General features: G+C 41.5%; 1 protein-coding gene across 1 annotated transcript in view; it reads left to right on the top strand.

Moving 5' to 3' along the window:
- CD2BP2 (CD2 cytoplasmic tail binding protein 2) overlaps positions 1-22,186 on the top strand; it is a 1,650,073-nt gene that overhangs the window by 622,397 nt on the left and 1,005,490 nt on the right. The gene's annotated exons all lie outside the window — the stretch shown is intronic.

Below are 22,186 nucleotides of genomic sequence, written 5' to 3'. Positions count from 1 at the left end.
ATCTCCTTGATATTTATGTGACTGCAGAGCATCTAATTGATATTTGTGTGACTGCACAGCATCTCCTTGATATTTATGTGACTGCACAGCATCTCCTTGACATTTATGAGACTGCACAGCATCTCCTTGACATTTTTGTGACTGCAGAGCATCTCCTTGACATTTAAGTGACTGCACAGCATCTCCTTGATATTTATGTGACTGCACAGCATCTCCTTGACATCTATGTGACTGCACAGCATCTCATTGACATTTATGTGACTGCACAGCATCTCCTTGATATTTACGTGACTGCAGAGCATCTCCTTGACATTTATGTGACTGCACAGCATCTCCTTGACATTTATGTGACTGCACAGCATCTCCTTGACATTTATGTGACTGCAGAACATCTCCTTGACATTTATGTGACTGCACAGCATTTCCTTGACATTTATGTGACTGCACAGCATCTCCTTGATATTTATGTGACTTCACAGCATCACCTTGATATTTATGTGGCTGCACAGAATCTCCTTGACATTTATGACTGCAGAGCATTGCCTTTAAATGTATGTGACTGCACAGCATCTCCTTGACATTTATGTGACTGCACAGCAACTCCTTGATATTTATGTGACTGCACAGCATCTCCTTGACATTTATGTGACTGCAGAGCATCTCCTTGACATTTATGTGACTGCACAGCATCTCCTTGATATTTATGTGACTGCAGAGCATCTCCTTGACATTTATGTGACTGCACAGCATCTCCTTGACATTTTTGTGACTGCATAGCATCTCCTTGACATTTATGTGACTGCACAGCATCTCCTTGACATTTATGTGACTTCACAGCATCTCCTTGATATTTATGTGACTGCACAGCATCTCCTTGACATTTTTGTGATTGCACAGCATCTCATTGACATTTATGTGACTGCACAGCATCTCCTTGATATTTATGTGACTGCAGAGCATCTCCTTGACATTTATGTGACTGCACAGCATCCCCTTGACATTTATGCGACTGCACAGCATCTCCTTGACATTTATGTGACTACACAGCATCTCCTTGACATTTATGTGACTGCAGAGCATCTCCTTGACATTTATGTGACTGCACAGCATCTCCTTGATATTTATGGGACTGCACAGCATCTCCTTGATATTTATGTGACTGCACAGCATCTCCTTGATATTTATGTGACTGCAGATCATCTCCTTGACATTTATGTGACTGCACAGCATCTCCTTGATATTTATGTGACTGCACAGCATCTCCTTGATATTTATGTGACTGCAGAGCATCTCCTTGACATTTATGTGACTGCACAGCATCTCCCCGATATTTATGTGAATGCAGAGCATCTCCTTGACATTTATGTGACTGCACAGCATCTCCTTGACATTTATGTGACTGCAGAGCATCTAATTGATATTTATGTGACTGCACAGCATCTCCTTGACATTTATGTGACTGCTCAGCATCTCCTTGACATTTTTGTGACTGCAGAGCATCTCCTTGACATTTATGTGACTACACAGCATCTCCTTGACATTTATGTGACTGCACAGCATCTCATTGACATTTATGTGACTGCACAGCATCTCATTGACATTTATGTGACTGCACAGCATCTCCTTGATATTTATGTGACTGCAGAGCATCTCCTTGATATTTACGTGACTGCAGAGCATCTCCTTGACATTTATGTGACTGCACAGCATCTCCTTGATATTTATGTGACTGTACAGCATCTCCTTGACATTTATGTGACTGCACAGCATCTCCTTGACATTTATGTGACTGCACAGCATCTTCTTGACATTTATGTGACTGCACAGCATCTCCTTGATATTTATGTGACTACACAGCATCTCCTTGACATTTATGTGACTGCACAGCTCTCGTTGACATTTATGTAACTGCAGAGCATCTCCTTGACATTTATGTGACTGCACAGCATCTCCTTGACATTTATGTGACTGCACAGCATCTCCTTGACATTTATGTGACTGCAGAACATCTCCTTGACATTTATGTGACTGCAGAGCATCTCCTTGACATTTATGTGACTGCACAGCATCTCCTTGACATTTATGTGACTGCACAGCATCTCCTTGACATTTATGTGACTGCACAGCATCTCCTTGATACTTATGTGACTGCACAGCATCTCATTGACATTTACGTGACTGCACAGCATCCCCTTGACATTTGTTTGACTGCAGAGCATCTCCTTAATATTTATGTGACTGCAGAGTATCTCCTTGACATTTATGTGACTGCACAGCATCTCTTTGACATTAATGTGACTGCACAGCATCTCCTTTATATTTATGTGACTGCACAGCATCTCCTTGACATTTATGTGACTGCACAGCATCTCCTTGACATTTATGTGACTGCACAGCATCTCCTTGATATTTATGTGACTGCACAGCATCTCCTTGATATTTATGGGACTGCACAGCATCTCCTTGACATTTATGGGACTGCACAGCATCTCCTTGACATTTATGGGACTGCACAGCATCTCCTTGACATTTATGTGACTGCAGAGCATCTCCTTGACATTTATGTGACTGCACAGCATCTCCTTGATATTTATGTGACTGCACAGCATCTCCTTGATATTTATGTGACTGCAGAGCATCTCCTTGACATTTATGTGACTGCACAGCATATCCTCGATATTTATGTGACTGCAGAGCATCTCCTTGACATTTATGTGACTGCACAGCATCTCCTTGATATTTATGTGACTGCAGAGCATCTAATTGATATTTGTGTGACTGCACAGCATCTCCTTGATATTTATGTGACTGCACAGCATCTCCTTGACATTTATGTGACTGCACAGCATCTCCTTGACATTTTTGTGACTGCAGAGCATCTCCTTGACATTTAAGTGACTGCACAGCATCTCCTTGATATTTATGTGACTGCACAGCATCTCCTTGACATCTATGTGACTGCACAGCATCTCATTGACATTTATGTGACTGCACAGCATCTCCTTGATATTTACGTGACTGCAGAGCATCTCCTTGACATTTATGTGACTGCACAGCATCTCCTTGACATTTATGTGACTGCACAGCATCTCCTTGACATTTATGTGACTGCACAGCATCTCCTTGACATTTATGTGACTGCACAGCAACTCCTTGACATTTATGTGACTGCAGAGAATCTCCTTGACATTTATGTGACTCCAGAGCATCTCCTTGATATTTATGTGACTGCACAGCATCTCCTTGACATTTATGTGACTGCACAGCATCTCCTTGACATTTATGTGAATGCAGAGCATCTCCTTGACATTTATGTGACTGCACAGCTTCTCCTTGACATTTATGTGACTGCACCGCATCTCCTTGACATTTATGTGACTGCACAGAATCTCCTTGATATTTATGTGACTGCACAGCATCTCCTTGACAATTATGTGACTGCACAGCATCTCCTTGACATTTATGTGACTGCAGAGCATCTCCTTAACATTTATGTGACTGCAGAGCATCTACTTGATATTTATGTGACTGCAGAGCATCTCCTTGACATTTATGTGACTGCAGAGCATCTCCTTGACATTTATGTGACTGCAGAGCATCTCCTTGATATTTATGTGACTGCACAGCATCTCCTTGACATTTATGTGACTGCACAGCATCTCCTTGACATTTATGTGACTGCACAGCATCTCCTTGACATTTATGTGACTGCAGAGCATCTCCTTGACATTTATGTGACTGCACAGCTTCTCCTTGACATTTATGTGACTGCACCGCATCTCCTTGACATTTATGTGACTGCACAGAATCTCCTTGATATTTATGTGACTGCACAGCATCTCCTTGACAATTATGTGACTGCACAGCATCTCCTTGACATTTATGTGACTGCAGAGCATCTCCTTAACATGTATGTGACTGCAGAGCATCTACTTGACATTTATGGGACTGCACAGAATCTCCTGAACATTTATGTGACTGCAGAGCATCTCCTTGACATTTATGTGACTCAAGAGCATCTTCTTGATATTTATGTGACTGCAGAGCACCTCCTTGACATTTATGTGACTGCACAGCTTCTCCTTGACATTTATGTGACTGCAGAGCATCTCCTTGACGTTTATGTGACTGCACAGCTTCTCCTTGACATTTATGTGACTGCACAGCATCTCATTGATATTTATGTGACTGCACAGCATCTCCTTGACATTTATGGGACTGCAGAGCATCTCCCTGACATTTATGTGACTGCACAGCATCTCCTTGACATTTATGTGACTGCACAGCATCTCCCTGACATTTATGTGACAGCACAGCATCTACTTGACATTTATGTGACTGCAGAGCATCTCCTTGACATTTATGTGACTGCAGAGCATCTCCTTGATTTTTATGTGACTGCACAGCATCTCCTTGATATTTATGTGACTGCACAGCATCTCATTGATATTTATGTGACTGCACAGCATCTCCTTGACATTTATGGGACTGCAGAGCATCTCCCTGACATTTATGTGACTGCACAGCATCTCCTTGACATTTATGTGACTGCACAGCATCTCCCTGACATTTATGTGACAGCACAGCATCTACTTGACATTTATGTGACTGCAGAGCATCTCCTTGACATTTATGTGACTGCAGAGCATCTCCTTGATATTTATGTGACTGCACAGCATCTCCTTGATATTTATGGGACTGCACAGCATCTCCTTGACATTTATGGGACTGCACTGCATCTCCTTGACATTTATGTGACTCCAGAGCATCTCCTTGATATTTATGTGACTGCACAGCATCTCCTTGACATTTATGTGACTGCACCGCATCTCCTTGATATTTATGTGACTGCACAGCATCTCCTTGATATTTATGTGACTGCAGAGCATCTCCTTGATATTTATGTGACTGTACAGTATCTCCTTGACATTTATGTGACTGCACAGCTTCTCCTTGATATTTACGTGACTGCAGAGCATCTCCTTGACATTTATGTGACTGCACAGCATCTTCTTGACATTTATGTGACTGCACAGCATCTCCTTGATATTTATGTGACTGCACAGCATCTCCTTGATATGTATGTGACTGCACAGCATCTCCTTGATATTTATATGACTGCAGAGCATCTCCTTGACATTTATGTGACTGCACAGCATCTCCTTGACATTTATGTGACTGCAGAGCATCTCCTTGACATTTATGTGACTGCACAGTATCTCCTTGACATTTATGGGACTGCACAGAACTCCTTGATATTTTGGGACTGCACAGCATCTCTTTGACATTTATGTGACTCCAGAGCATCTCCTTGATATTTATGTGACTGCACAGCATCTCCTTGACATTTATGTGACTGCACAGCATCTCCTTGACATTTATGTGACTGCAGAGCATCTCCTTGATATTTATGTGACTGCAGAGCATCTCCTTGACATTTATATGACTGCAGAGCATCTCCTCGATATTTATGTGACTGCACCGCATCTCCTTGATATGTATGTGACTGCAGAGCATCTAATTGATATTTGTGTGACTGCACAGCATCTCCTTGATATTTATGTGACTGCACAGCATCTCCTTGACATTTATGTGACTACAGAGCATCTACTTGATATTTATGTGACTGCAGAGCATTTCCTTGACATTTATGTGACTGCAGAGCATCTACTTGACATTTATGGGACTGCACAGCATCTCCTTGACATTTATGTGACTGCAGAGCATCTCCTTGACATTTATGTGACTCCAGAGCATCTCCTTGACATTTATGTGACTGCACAGCATCTCCTTGATATTTACGTGACTGCAAAGCATCTCCTTGACATTTATGTGACTGCAGAGCATCTCCTTGACATTTATGTGACTGCACAGCTTCTCCTTGATATTTATGTGACTGCAGAGCATCTCCTTGACATTTATGTGACTGCACAGCTTCTCCTTGATATATATGTGACTGCACAACATCTCATTGACATTTACGTGACTGCACAGCATCTCCTTGACATTTATGTGACTGCACATCTTCTCCTTGATATTTCTGTGACTGCAGAGCATCTCCTTGACATTTATGTGACTGCACAGCTTCTCCTTGATATTTATGTGACTGCACAGCATCTCATTGACATTTACGTGACTGCACAGCATCTCATTGACATTTACGTGACTGCACAGCATCTCCTTGACATTTATGTGACTGCACAGCATCTCCTTGATATTTATGTGACTGCAGAGCATCTCCTTGATATTTATGTGACTGCACAGCATCTCCTTGATATTTATGTGACTGCACAGCATCTCCTTGACATTTATGTGACTGCACAACATCTCCTTGACATTTATGTGACTGCACAGCATCTCCTTGATATTCATGTGACTGCAGAGCATCTCCTTGATATTTGCGTGACTGCAGAGCATCTCCTTGACATTTATGTGACTGCACAGCATCTCCTTGACATTTATGTGACTGCACAGCATCTCCTTGACATTTATGTGACTGCACAACATCTCCTTGGCATTTATGTGACTGCAGAGCATCTCCTTGACATTTATGTGACTGCACAGCATCTCCTTGACATTTATGTGACTGCACAGCATCTCCTTGACATTTATGTGACTGCACAGCATCTCCTTGACATTTATGTGACTGCACAGCATCTCCTTGACATTTATGTGACTGCACAGCATCTCCTTGATATTTATGTGACTGCACAGCATCTCCTTGACATTTATGTGACTGCACAGCATCTCCTTGACATTTATGTGACTGCACAGCATCTCCTTGATATTTATGTGACTGCAGAGCATCTCCTTGATATTTATGTGACTGCACAGCATCTCCTTGATATTTATGTGACTGCACAGCATCTCCTTGACATTTATGTGACTGCACAGCATCTCCTTGACATTTATGTGACTGCACAGCATCTCCTTGACATTTATGTGACTGCACAGCATCTCCTTGACATTTATGTGACTGCACAGCATCTCCTTGATATTTATGTGACTGCAGAGCATCTCCTTGATATTTATGTGACTGCACAGCATCTCCTTGACATTTATGTGACTGCAGAGCATCTCCTTGACATTTATGTGACTGCACAGCATCTCCTTGATATTTATGTGACTGCAGAGCATCTCCTTGACATTTATGTGACTGCAGAGCATCTCCTTGACATTTATGTGACTGCAGAGCATCTCCTTGACATTTATGTGACTGCAGAGCATCTCCTTGACATTTATGTGACTGCACAGCATCTCCTTGACATTTATGTGACTGCACAGCATCTCCTTGACATTTGTGTGACTGCACAGCATCCCCTTGATATTTATGTCACTGCACAGCATCTCCTTGATATTTATGTGACTGCACAGCATCTCCTTGAGATTTATGTGACTGCAGAGCATCTCCTTGACATTGATGTGACTGCACAGCATCTCCTTGATATTTACGTGACTGCACAGCATCCCCTTGATATGTATGTCACTGCACAGCATCTCCTTGATATTTATGTGACTGCAGAGCATCTCCTTGATATTTATTGGACTGCACAGCATCTCCTTGATATTTATGTGACTGCACAGCATCTCCTTGATATTTAGGTGACTGCAGAGCATCTCCTTGACATTTATGTGACTGCACAGCATCTGCTTGATATTTATGTGACTGCAGAGCATCTCCTTGATATTTATGTGACTGCACAGCATCTCCTTGATATTTATGTGACTGCACAGCATCTCCTTGACATTCATGTGACTGCAGAGCATCTCCTTGACATTTATGTGACTGCACAGCATCTCCTTGATATTTATGTGACTGCAAAACATCTCCTTGATATTTATGTGACTGCAGAGCATCTCCTTGACATTTATGTGACTGCACAGCATCTCCTTGACATTTATGTGACTGCACAGCATCTCCTTGATATTTATGTGACTGCACAGCATCTCCTTGATATTTATGTGACTGCACAGCATCTCCTTGATATTTATGTGACTGCAGAGCATCTCCTTGACATTTATGTGACTGCACAGCATCTCCTTGACATTTATGTGACTGCACAGCATCTCCTTGACATTTATGTGACTGCACAGCATCTCCTTGACATTTATGTGACTGCACAGCATCTCCTTGATATTTATGTGACTGCACAGCATCTCCTTGATATTTATGTGACTGCACAGCATCTCCTTGACATTCATGTGACTGCAGAGCATCTCCTTGACATTTATGTGACTGCAGAGCATCTCCTTGATATTTATGTGACTGCACAGCATCTCCTTGATATTTATGTGACTGCAGAGCATCTCCTTGACATTTATGTGACTGCACAGCATCTCCTTGATATTTATGTGACTGCAGAGCATCTCCTTGACATTTATGTGACTGCACAGCATCTGCTTGATATTTATGTGACTGCAGAGCATCTCCTTGATATTTATGTGACTGCACAGCATCTCCTTGACATTTATGTGACTGCACAGCATCTCCTTGACATTTATGTGACTGCACAGCATCTCCTTGACATTTATGTGACTGCACAGCATCTCCTTGACATTTATGTGACTGCACAGCATCTCCTTGACATTTATGTGACTGCACAGCATCTCCTTGACATTTATGTGACTGCACAGCATCTCCTTGACATTTATGTGACTGCACAGCATCTCCTTGATATTTATGTGACTGCACAGCATCTCCTTGACATTTATGTGACTGCACAGCATCTCCTTGACATTTATGTGACTGCACAGCATCTCCTTGATATTTATGTGACTGCACAGCATCTCCTTGACATTTATGTGACTGCACAGCATCTCCTTGACATTTATGTGACTGCACAGCATCTCCTTGACATTTATGTGACTGCACAGCATCTCCTTGACATTTATGTGACTGCAGAACATCTCCTTGACATTTATGTGACTGCACAGCATCTCCTTGATATTTATGTGACTGCACAGCATCTCCTTGATATTTATGTGACTTCACAGCATCACCTTGATATTTATGTGGCTGCACAGAATCTCCTTGACATTTATGTGACTGCACAGCATCTCCTTGACATTTATGTGACTGCACAGCATCTCCTTGACATTTATGTGACTGCACAGCATCTCCTTGACATTTATGTGACTGCACAGCATCTCCTTGACATTTATGTGACTGCACAGCATCTCCTTGACATTTATGTGACTGCACAGCATCTCCTTGATATTTATGTGACTGCAGAGCATCTCCTTGACATTTATGTGACTGCACAGCATCTCCTTGACATTTATGTGACTGCACAGCATCTCCTTGACATTTATGTGACTGCACAGCATCTCCTTGACATTTATGTGACTGCACAGCATCTCCTTGACATTTATGTGACTGCACAGCATCTCCTTGATATTTGTGTTGGACATCTCCTTGACATTTATGTGACTGCACAGCATCTCCTTGACATTTATGTGACTGCACAGCATCTCCTTGACATTTATGTGACTGCAGAGCATCTCCTTGACATTTATGTGACTGCACAGCATCTCCTTGATATTTATGTGACTGCACAGCATCTCCTTGACATTTATGTGACTGCACAGCATCTCCTTGACATTTATGTGACTGCACAGCATCTCCTTGACATTTATGTGACTGCACAGCATCTCCTTGATATTTATGTGACTGCACAGCATCTCCTTGATATTTATGTGACTGCACAGCATCTCCTTGACATTTATGTGACTGCACAGCATCTCCTTGATATTTATGTGACTGCAGAGCATCTCCTTGACATTTATGTGACTGCACAGCATCTCCTTGACATTTTTGTGACTGCATAGCATCTCCTTGACATTTATGTGACTGCAGAGCATCTCCTTGACATTTATGTGACTGCACAGCATCTCCTTGACATTTATGTGACTGCACAGCATCTCCTTGACATTTATGTGACTGCACAGCATCTCCTTGACATTTATGTGACTGCACAGAATCTCCTTGATATTTATGTGACTGCACAGCATCTCCTTGACATTTATGTGACTGCACAGCATCTCCTTGACATTTATGTGACTGCAGCATCTCCTTGACATTTATGTGACTGCACAGCATCTCCTTGACATTTATGTGACTGCACAGCATCTCCTTGATATTTATGTGACTGCACAGCATCTCCTTGACATTTATGTGACTGCACAGCATCTCCTTGACATTTATGTGACTGCACAGCATCTCCTTGACATTTATGTGACTGCACAGCATCTCCTTGACATTTATGTGACTGCACAGCATCTCCTTGACATTTATGTGACTGCACAGCATCTCCTTGACATTTATGTGACTGCACAGCATCTCCTTGACATTTATGTGACTGCACAGCATCTCCTTGACATTTATGTGACTGCACAGCATCTCCTTGACATTTATGTGACTGCACAGCATCTCCTTGATAATTATGTGACTGCACAGCATCTCCTTGACATTTATGTGACTGCACACATCTCCTTGATATTTATGTGACTGCACAGCAGCTCCTTGACATTTATGTGACTGCGCAGCATCTCCTTGACATTTATGTGACTGCGCAGCATCTCCTTGACATTTATGTGACTGCACAGCATCTCCTTGACATTTATGTGACTGCACAGCATCTCCTTGACATTTATGTGACTGCACAGCATCTCCTTGACATTTATGTGACTGCACAGCATCTCCTTGACATTTATGTGACTGCACAGCATCTCCTTGATATTTATGTGACTGCACAGCATCTCCTTGACATTTATGTGACTGCACAGCATCTCCTTGACATTTATGTGACTGCACAGCATCTCCTTGACATTTATGTGACTGCACAGCATCTCCTTGACATTTATGTGACTGCACAGCATCTCCTTGATATTTCTGTGACTGCACAGCATCTCCTTGACATTTATGTGACTACAGAGCATCTCCTTGACATTTGTGTGACTGCACAGCATCTCCTTGACATTTATGTGACTGCAGAGCATCTCCTTGATATTATGTGACCTTGACATTTATGTGACTGCACAGCATCTCCTTCACATTTATGTGACTGCACAGCATCTCCTTGATATTTATGTGACTGCACAGCATCTCCTTGACATTTATGTGACTGCACAGCATCTCCTTGACATTTATGTGACTGCACAGCATCTCCTTGACATTTATGTGACTGCACAGCATCTCCTTGATATTTATGTGACTGCACAGCATCTCCTTGACATTTATGTGACTGCACAGCATCTCCTTGACATTTATGTGACTGCACAGCATCTCCTTGACATTTATGTGACTGCACAGCATCTCCTTGATATTTCTGTGACTGCACAGCATCTCCTTGACATTTATGTGACTACAGAGCATCTCCTTGAAATTTATGTGACTGCATGGCATCTCCTTGAAGTTTATGTGACTGCACAGCATCTCCTTGACATTTATGTGACTGCACAGCATCTCCTTCATATTTATGTGACTGCACAGCATCTCCTTGACATTTATGTGACTGCACAGCATCTCCTTGACATTTATGTGACTGCACAGCATCTCCTTGACATTTATGTGACTGCACAGCTTGTCACTGCACAGCATCTCCTTGACATTTATGTGACTGCACAGCATCTCCTTGACATTTATGTCACTGCACAGCATCTCCTTGACATTTATGTGACTGCACAGCATCTCATTGACATTTATGTGACTGCACAGCATCTCCGTGATATTTATGTGACTGTACAGCATCTCCTTGACATTTATGTGACTGCACAGCATCTCCTTGACATTTATGTGACTGCACAGCATCTCCTTGACATTTATGTGACTGCACAGCATCTCCTTGACATTTATGTGACTGCACAGCATCTCCTTGACATTTATGTGACTGCACAGCATCTCCTTGACATTTATGTGAATGCACAGCATCTCCTTGACATTTTTGTGACTGCACAGCATCTCTTTGACATTTAGGTGACTGCACCGCATCTCCTTGACATTTATGTGACTGCAGAGCATCTCCTTGACATTTATGTGACTGCACAGCATCTCCTTGACATTTATGTGACTGCACAGCATCTCCTTGACATTTATGTGACTGCACACCTTCTCCTTGACATTTATGTGACTGCACAGCATCTCCTTGACATTTATGTGACTGCACAGCATCTCCTTGACATTTATGTGACTGCACAGCATCTCCTTGACATTTATGTGACTGCAGAGCATCTCCTTGATATTTATGTGACTGCACAGCATCTCCTTGACATTTATGTGAGTGCACAGCATCTCCTTGAGATTTATGTGACTGCACAGCATCTCCTTGACATTTATGTGACTGCACAGCATCTCCTTGACATTTATGTGACTGCACAGCATCTCCTTGACATTTATGTGACTGCACAGCATCTCCTTGACATTTATGTGACTGCACAGCATCTCCTTGACATTTATGTGACTGCACAGCATCTCCTTGACATTTGTGTGACTGCACAGCATCCCCTTGATATTTATGTCACTGCACAGCATCTCCTTGATATTTATGTGACTGCACAGCATCTCCTTGACATTTATGTGACTGCACAGCATCTCCTTGACATTTATGTGACTGCACAGCATCTCCTTGACATTTAGGTGACTGCACAGCATCTCCTTGACATTTATGTGACTGCACAGCATCTCCTTGACATTTATGTGACTGCACAGCATCTCCTTGACATTTATGTGACTGCACAGCATCTCCTTGACATTTATGTGACTGCAGAGCATCTCCTTGACATTTATGTGACTGCACAGCATCTCCTTGACATTTATGTGACTGCACAGCATCTCCTTGACATTTATGTGACTGCACAGCATCTCCTTGACATTTATGTGACTGCACAGCATCTCCTTGACATTTATGTGACTGCACAGCATCTCCTTGACATTTATGTGACTGCACAGCATCTCCTTGACATTTATGTGACTGCACAGCATCTCCTTGACATTTATGTGACTGCACAGCATCTCCTTGACATTTATGTGACTGCACAACATCTCCTTGACATTTATGTGACTGCACAGCATCTCCTTGATATTCATGTGACTGCAGAGCATCTCCTTGACATTTATGTGACTGCACAGCATCTCCTTGACATTTATGTGACTGCACAGCATCTCCTTGACATTTATGTGACTGCACAGCATCTCCTTGACATTTATGTGACTGCACAGCATCTCCTTGACATTTATGTGACTGCACAGAATCTCCTTGATATTTATGTGACTGCACAGCATCTCCTTGACATTTATGTGACTGCACAGCATCTCCTTGACATTTATGTGACTGCACAGCATCTCCTTGACATTTATGTGACTGCACAGCATCTCCTTGACATTTATGTGACTGCACAGCATCTCCTTGACATTTATGTGACTGCACAGCATCTCCTTGACATTTATGTGACTGCACAGCATCTCCTTGACATTTATGTGACTGCACAGCATCTCCTTGACATTTATGTGACTGCACAGCATCTCCTTGACATTTATGTGACTACAGAGCATCTCCTTGACATTTGTGTGACTGCACAGCATCTCCTTGACATTTATGTGACTGCAGAGCATCTCCTTGACATTTATGTGACTGCACAGCATCTCCTTGACATTTATGTGACTGCACAGCATCTCCTTGACATTTATGTGACTGCATGGCATCTCCTTGAAGTTTATGTGACTGCACAGCATCTCCTTGACATTTATGTGACTGCACAGCATCTCCTTCACATTTATGTGACTGCACAGCATCTCCTTGATATTTATGTGACTGCACAGCATCTCCTTGATATTTATGTGACTGCACAGCATCTCCTTGACATTTATGTGACTGCACAGCATCTCCTTGACATTTATGTGACTGCACAGCATCTCCTTGATATTTATGTGACTGCACAGCATCTCCTTGATAATTATGTGACTGCACAGCATCTCCTTGACATTTATGTGACTGCACACATCTCCTTGATATTTATGTGACTGCACAGCATCTCCTTGACATTTATGTGACTGCACAGCATCTCCTTGACATTTATGTGACTGCAGAGCATCTCCTTGACATTTATGTGACTGCACAGCATCTCCTTGATATTTATGTGACTGCACAGCATCTCCTTGACATTTATGTGACTGCACAGCATCTCCTTGACATTTATGTGACTGCACAGCATCTCCTTGATATTTATGTGACTGCAGAGCATCTCCTTGACATTTATGTGACTGCACAGCATCTCCTTGACATTTATGTGACTGCACAGCATCTCCTTGACATTTATGTGACTGCACAGCATCTCATTGACATTTATGTGACTGCACAGCATCTCCGTGATATTTATGTGACTGTACAGCATCTCCTTGACATTTATGTGACTGCACAGCATCTCCTTGACATTTATGTGACTGCACAGCATCTCCTTGATATTTATGTGACTGCACAGCATCTCCTTGACATTTATGTGACTGCACAGCATCTCCTTGACATTTATGTGACTGCACAGCATCTCCTTGACATTTATGTGACTGCACAGCATCTCCTTGACATTTATGTGACTGCACAGCATCTCCTTGACATTTATGTGACTGCACAGCATCTCCTTGACATTTATGTGACTGCAGAGCATCTCCTTGACATTTATGTGACTGCACAGCATCTCCTTGACATTTATGTGACTGCACAGCATCTCCTTGATATTTATGTGACTGCACAGCATCTCCTTGATATTTATGTGACTGCACAGCATCTCCTTGACATTTATGTGACTGCACAGCATCTCCTTGACATTTATGTGACTGCACAGCATCTCCTTGACATTTATGTGACTGCAGAGCATCTCCTTGACATTTATGTGACTGCACAGCATCTCCTTGACATTTATGTGACTGCACAGCATCTCCTTGACATTTATGTGACTGCACAGCATCTCCTTGACATTTATGTGACTGCACAGCATCTCCTTGACATTTATGTGACTGCAGAGCATCTCCTTGACATTTATGTGACTGCACAGCATCTCCTTGACATTTATGTGACTGCACAGCATCTCCTTGACATTTATGTGACTGCACAGCATCTCCTTGATATTTATGTGACTGCACAGCATCTCCTTGACATTTATGTGACTGCACAGCATCTCCTTGATATTTATGTGACTGCACAGCATCTCCTTGATATTTATGTGACTGCACAGCATCTCCTTGACATTTATGTGACTGCACAGCATCTCCTTGATATTTATGTGACTGCACAGCATCTCCTTGACATTCATGTGACTGCACAGCATCTCCTTGACATTTATGTGACTGCAGAGCATCTCCTTGATATTTATGTGACTGCACAGCATCTCCTTGATATTTACGTGACTGCAGAGCATCTCCTTGACATTTATGTGACTGCACAGCATCTCCTTGACATTTGTGTGACTGCACAGCATCTCCTTGACATTTATGTCACTGCACAGCATCTCCTTGATATTTATGTGACTGCACAGCATGTCCTTGAAATTTATGTGACTGCACAGCATCTCCTGTACATTTATGTGACTGCACAGCATCTCCTTGACATTTATGTGACTGCACAGCATCTCCTTGACATGAATGTGAATGCACAGCATCTCCTTGACATTTTTGTGACTGCACAGCATCTCTTTGACATTTAGGTGACTGCACCGCATCTCCTTGACATTTATGTGACTGCACAGCATCTCCTTGACATTTATGTGACTGCACAGCATCTCCTTGACATTTATGTGACTGCACAGCATCTCCTTGACATTTATGTGACTGCACAGCATCTCCTTGATATTTATGTGACTGCACAGCATCTCCTTGACATTTATGTGACTGCACAGCATCTCCTTGATTGACATTTATGTGACTGCACAGCATCTCCTTGAAGTTTATGTGACTGCACAGCATCTCCTTGACATTTATGTGACTGCACAGCATCTCCTTGACATTTATGTGACTGCACAGCATCTCCTTGATATTTATGTGACTGCACAGCATCTCCTTGAAGTTTATGTGACTGCACAGCATCTCCTTGACATTTATGTGACTGCACAGCATCTCCTTCACATTTATGTGACTGCACAGCATCTCCTTGATATTTATGTGACTGCACAGCATCTCCTTGATATTTATGTGACTTCACAGCATCTCCTTGACATTTATGTGACTGCACAGCATCTCCTTGATATTTATGTGACTGCACAGCATCTCCTTGATATTTATGTGACTGCACAGCAGCTCCTTGACATTTATGTGACTGCGCAGCATCTCCTTGACATTTATGTGACTGCGCAGCATCTCCTTGACATTTATGTGGCTGCGCAGCATCTCCTTGACATTTATGTGGCTGCGCAGCATTTCCATGATATTTATGTGACTGCACAGCATCTCCTTGACATGAATGTGAATGCACAGCATCTCCTTGACATTTTTGTGACTGCACAGCATCTCTTTGACATTTAGGTGACTGCACAGCATCTCCTTGACATTTATGTGACTGCACAGCATCTTCTTGACATTTATGTGACTGCACAGCATCTCCTTGACATTTATGTGACTGCACAGCATCTCCTTGACATTTATGTGACTGCACAGCATCTCCTTGACATTTATGTGACTGCACAGCATCTCCTTGATATTTATGTGACTGCACAGAATCTCCTTGACATTTATGTGACTGCACAGCATCTCCTTGACATTTATGTGACTGCACAGCATCTCCTTGACATTTATGTGACTGCACAGCATCTCCTTGACATTTATGTGACTGCAGAGCATCTCCTTGACATTTATGTGACTGCACAGCATCTCCTTGACATTTATGTGACTGCACAGCATCTCCTTGACATTTATGTGACTGCAGAGCATCTCCTTGATATTTGTGTGACTGCAGAACATCTCCTTGACATTTATGTGACTGCACAGCATGTCCTTGACATTTATGTGACTGCACAGCATCTCCTTGACATTTATGTGTCTGCACAGCATATCCTTGATATTTATGTGACTGCACAGCATCTCCTTGACATTTATGTGACTGCACAGCATCTCCTTGACATTTATGTGACTGCACAGCATCTCCTTGACATTTATGTGACTGCAGAGCATCTGCTTGACATTTATGTGACTGCAGAGCATCTCCTTGACATTTATGTGACTACAGAGCATCTCCTTGACATTTATGTGACTGCACAGCATCTCCTTGACATATATGTGACTGCAGAGCATCTCCTTGATATTTATGTGACTGCAGAGCATCTCCTTGACATTTATGTGACTGCACAGCATCTTCTTGATATTTATGTGACTGCACAGCACCTCCTTGATATTTATGTGACTGCACAGAATCTCCTTGACATTTATGTGACTGCACAGCATCTCCTTGACATTTATGTGACTGCACAGCATCTCATTGACATTTATGTGACTGCAGAGCATCTGCTTGACATTTATGTGACTGCAGAGCATCTCCTTGACATTTATGTGACTACAGAGCATCTCCTTGGCATTTATGTGACTGCACAGCATCTCCTTGACATTTATCTGACTGCACAGCATCTCCTTGACATTTATGTGACTGCAGAGCATCTCCTTGATATTTATGTGACTGCAGAGCATCTCCATGACATTTATGTGACTGCACAGCATGTCCTTGACATTTATGTGACTGCACAACATCTCCTTGACATTTGTGTGACTGCACAGCATATCCTTGATATTTATGTGACTGCACAGCATCTCCTTGACATTTTTGTGACTGCACAGCATCTCCTTGACATTTATGTGACTGCACAGTATCTCCTTGACATTTATTTGACTGCAGAACATCTCCCTGACATTTATGTGACTGCAGAACATCTCCTTGACATTTATGTGACTGCAGAACATCTCCTTGACATTTATGTGACTGCACAGCATCTCCTTGACATTTATGGGACTGCAGAGCATCTCCTTGATATTTATGTGACAGCACAGCATCTGCTTGACATTTATGTGACTGCACAGCATCTCCTTGATATTTATGTGACTGCACAGCATCTCCTTGACATTTATGTGACTGCACAGCATCTCCTTGACATTTATGTGACTACAGAGCATCTCCTTGACATTTATGTGACTGCACTGCATCTCCTTGACATTTATGCGACTGCACAGCATCTCCTTGACATTTATGTGACTGCAGAGCATATCCTTGACATTTATGTCACGATAGAGCATCTCCTTGACATTTGTGTGACTGCACAGCATCTCCATGACATTTATGTGACTGCACAGCATCTCCTTGACATGTATGTGACTGCACAGCATCTCCTTGACATTTATGTGACTGCACAGCATCTTCTTGATATTTATGTGACTGCACAGCACCTCCTTGATATTTATGTGACTGCACAGAATCTCCTTGACATTTATGTGACTGCACAGCATCTCCTTGACATTTATGTGACTGCACAGCATCTCCTTGACATTTATGTGACTGCAGAGCATCTCCTTGACATTTATGTGACTGCAGAGCATCTCCTTGACATTTATGTGACTGCAGAGCATCTCCTTGACATTTATGTGACTGCACAGCATCTGCTTGACATTTATGTTACTGCACAGCATCTCCTTGACATTTATGTGACTGCAGAGCATCTCCTTGATATTTATGTGACTGCAGAACATCTCCTTGACATTTATGTGACTGCACAGCATCTCCTTGACATTTATGTGACTGCACAGCATATCCTTGATATTTATGTGACTGCACAGCATCTCCTTGACATTTATGTGACTGCACAGCATCTCCTTGACATTTATGTGACTGCACAGTATCTCCTTGACATTTATTTGACTGCAGAACATCTCCCTGACATTTATGTGACTGCAGAACATCTCCTTGACATTTATGTGACTGCAGAACATCTCCTTGACATTTATGTGACTGCACAGCATCTCCTTGACATTTATGGGACTGCAGAGCATCTCCTTGACATTTATGTGACAGCACAGCATCTGCTTGGCATTTATGTGACTGCACAGCATCTCCTTGATATTTATGTGACTGCACAGCATCTCCTTGACATTTATGTGACTACAGAGCATCTCCTTGACATTTATGTTACTGCACAGCATCTCCTTGACATTTATGTGACTGCACAGCATCTCCTTGACATTTATGTGACTGCACAGCATCTCATTGACATTTATGTGACTGCATCTGCTCTTGGTGTCTTTCACCACCTACATTTTTATCCTGCTTTAAGTGCTCCCTAAGCAAAGTGACAAGTATCTGTGGTGACTGACTGCTTTGAAGCAAAGAGGGAGAAGGGGAGACCTGTACTTAAGGATATCTGTTATCTCCACGAAAAGATGCCTCTTCTGACAAACCCCAATACTGGGATCTGAAAAGATAAAGGGTGTTGATGCTGGGACCGAAGAAATTTCAGATACCACTGTACCTTTTTCACATGGAGTCTTGCTAGGAGTATCATGAAAATTATAGATGCCATGAGACCCAAAATCCTAAGATATTCCCTCCCAGTAATCAAAGTCTGAGTGGAAAAGCTTAGAAATGGATCTAAATAAAGATCTATTTTTTTAGCTGTGAAAGAAAAGCTCTTTTAACTGAGGTGTCTAGTTGACATCTCAGTAACATAATCCTGTGTGAGTCAAGAAAGAATTTTGAATGTTGTCTTGGAATCCCAGTTTGTGCAAGAGATCTCTCATATGAGAGAGATTCCTCTTGTTCTGAGGAAAACTCTGCAAAGATAAGTAAGTTGTCTAAATATGGAAAATGTGGATTAACTGTAGTCTGCAATGAGCTGTAGTTGGAGCTAGACACTCTGTGAACACTCTTGGTGCAGTGGATAGTCCTACGGGAAAGACAGAGAACGATAATACGATCCAGAAACACAAAGCCTTAAGAAACATCTGAAGTCTGGATGAACAGGGATGTGATAATAAGCATCTTTTAAGTCTAGTGTTACTAGGACACTTGAAAGAGGAAGCAGAGGTAACAAGTTATAAAGTAACATCATTTCGAATGTGGGCACTATCACAAACAGGTTTAAGAAAGAAAGATCCAGAACTAGTCTCCAAGCACTTTCTCTCTGTCACTAAGAACATGCTTGAATACAGCATCTCCCCCATATGGGAAGGAGGAACTGGTTCTATAATTCCTTGGGACAACATGTGATGAGGAACAGCACTTGAACAAAAGAGTCTGATCTGTAGGATACGGCATGATCCCATGGAAAGGAGGAATTTCCTCCCACTGCCATATGTAACCCCGATGAATGATTTTCAGAACCCATTTTCCTGAAAAAAATAAGTTATGTACTCTCCATAATGTTCCATGTTTGTTGTCCTTGATCTCACCTTCTTTCTTGCTGGTTGGGTTCAGAGCCGATCCTCGGCTTTGACTCAGCCACATTCTAAAGCTCAAGAGCCTCCACTGGCTCGAGGTTAGTACCTATCCCAACATGCCTAGTGAGAGTTACCCAGATCTTGTTTGTGATAACCATAACACTAGACTATAATATGCCAATATACATAGACATGTATATAAATTATACATAGACATGTATATAAATTATATATATATATATATATATATATATATATATATATATGTGTGTGTGTGTGTGTGTGTGTGTGTGTGTGTGTGTGTGTGTGTGTGTGTGTGTGTGTGTGTGTGTGTGTGTGTGTGTGTGTGTATATATATATATATATATATATATATAAATGTATTTTATATATATATATATATATATATATATATATATATATATATATATATATATCTATATATATATATATATATATATATATATATATACATATATATATATATATATATATATAGTTAGATAGTTAACACCACACCCTTATTTCTCCACTTAATCAATTATAGCTATCACTACTAAGTGTCTTATCTCTTAGTCTTACCCCTCTATCCTAGTCTGTTCTAACTTAGGCCTTTCCTACCTATCTCTAGTACCCTCAACTAATTGTATTTGTGATGCCTGCCACAACTATCTCCACACTAACTAAACTACTACTCACTATCACACTTACATCTGTTATAACCTCAGCCTACCACTTAACCTCCTTCAAACACCCATATTACTCTCATTTCCACTACCCACCTATACAAACAGACACACAAATCCTCACTATCCTCCATAATAACATAAATATATCTATACCTAGTTACCTACATGCAAAGTTCCACACACTGTCCCACATCAAATAGTATAATCTTTCAACCAGAAAAGCTCAGTTTCTATTAACTAATCTACATTGCACATTGCACATTCTACAAAAAAGATCCTTACAAAATGGTGACATCCATTCTAACCCAGGCCCAGCCAATGTCCTGCCTACTGATCTGCTTACCAACTATCCCTCTACCACACTGATAAACTTCCTAACTCACTCCTAATAGCACATCCCAATATCCAAAGTGTCAATAATAAAGTTCCCCATCTCCATTCTCTCTTAGACATATACTCTCTTGACATTCTATGCTTGACAGATACTTGGTTAAAACTTGGTTAAAACCACAAACTCAAGACAACGACATTATCCCACCAGGATATAACATACTGAGACATGACCGTATTAGGAGAAAGGGAGGGGGAGTAACAATTCTTTACAAAGATGGACTATAGGTTACCACCTCATCTTATAACCCACCTGAGGACAGTAATGCAGAAGTCCTTATTTCCAAGTTTCAGCTTAATCCTAGTAAATCCATAAATATCTTATGTATCTATCTACCTCCCGGAAATAACATTAACTCCTTAGAGAATATTAGCCAAAACGAAAAAAAGAGAAAACAGTAATGTTTGGAAAACACAGGTAACCTTGAGTCCTAAAGCCAGCAATCCAGTCCGAAAGTCTTTCTTAACACAAAGTTTATTCTTAAAAATAACAGTGTTTTCGCCACTTACACATAAGCAGCTTCATCAGAGTTACAAATGCAAGCAGTAGGTGCACCACTTTTATATACACAGGAGATGTTGCAACAAACGTCATTTCCTAGTGTAAAAGTAAAAAGGTGTGTTCACAAAGTATTCTAAAATCCTATACACATTATAAATATAAAATGTAAAACAATAACTGGGTATTAAAACTTCAAGAATACTAATAAAT

Source organism: Protopterus annectens, chromosome 10.part0 (genome assembly GCF_019279795.1).
Source record: "Protopterus annectens isolate FY-2018-M chromosome 10.part0, PAN1.0, whole genome shotgun sequence".
NCBI classification, from domain to species: Eukaryota; Metazoa; Chordata; order Ceratodontiformes; family Protopteridae; genus Protopterus; species Protopterus annectens.
Note: the sequence above shows the minus strand (reverse complement) of the source record. Positions and strands in the feature narration are given on the sequence as shown.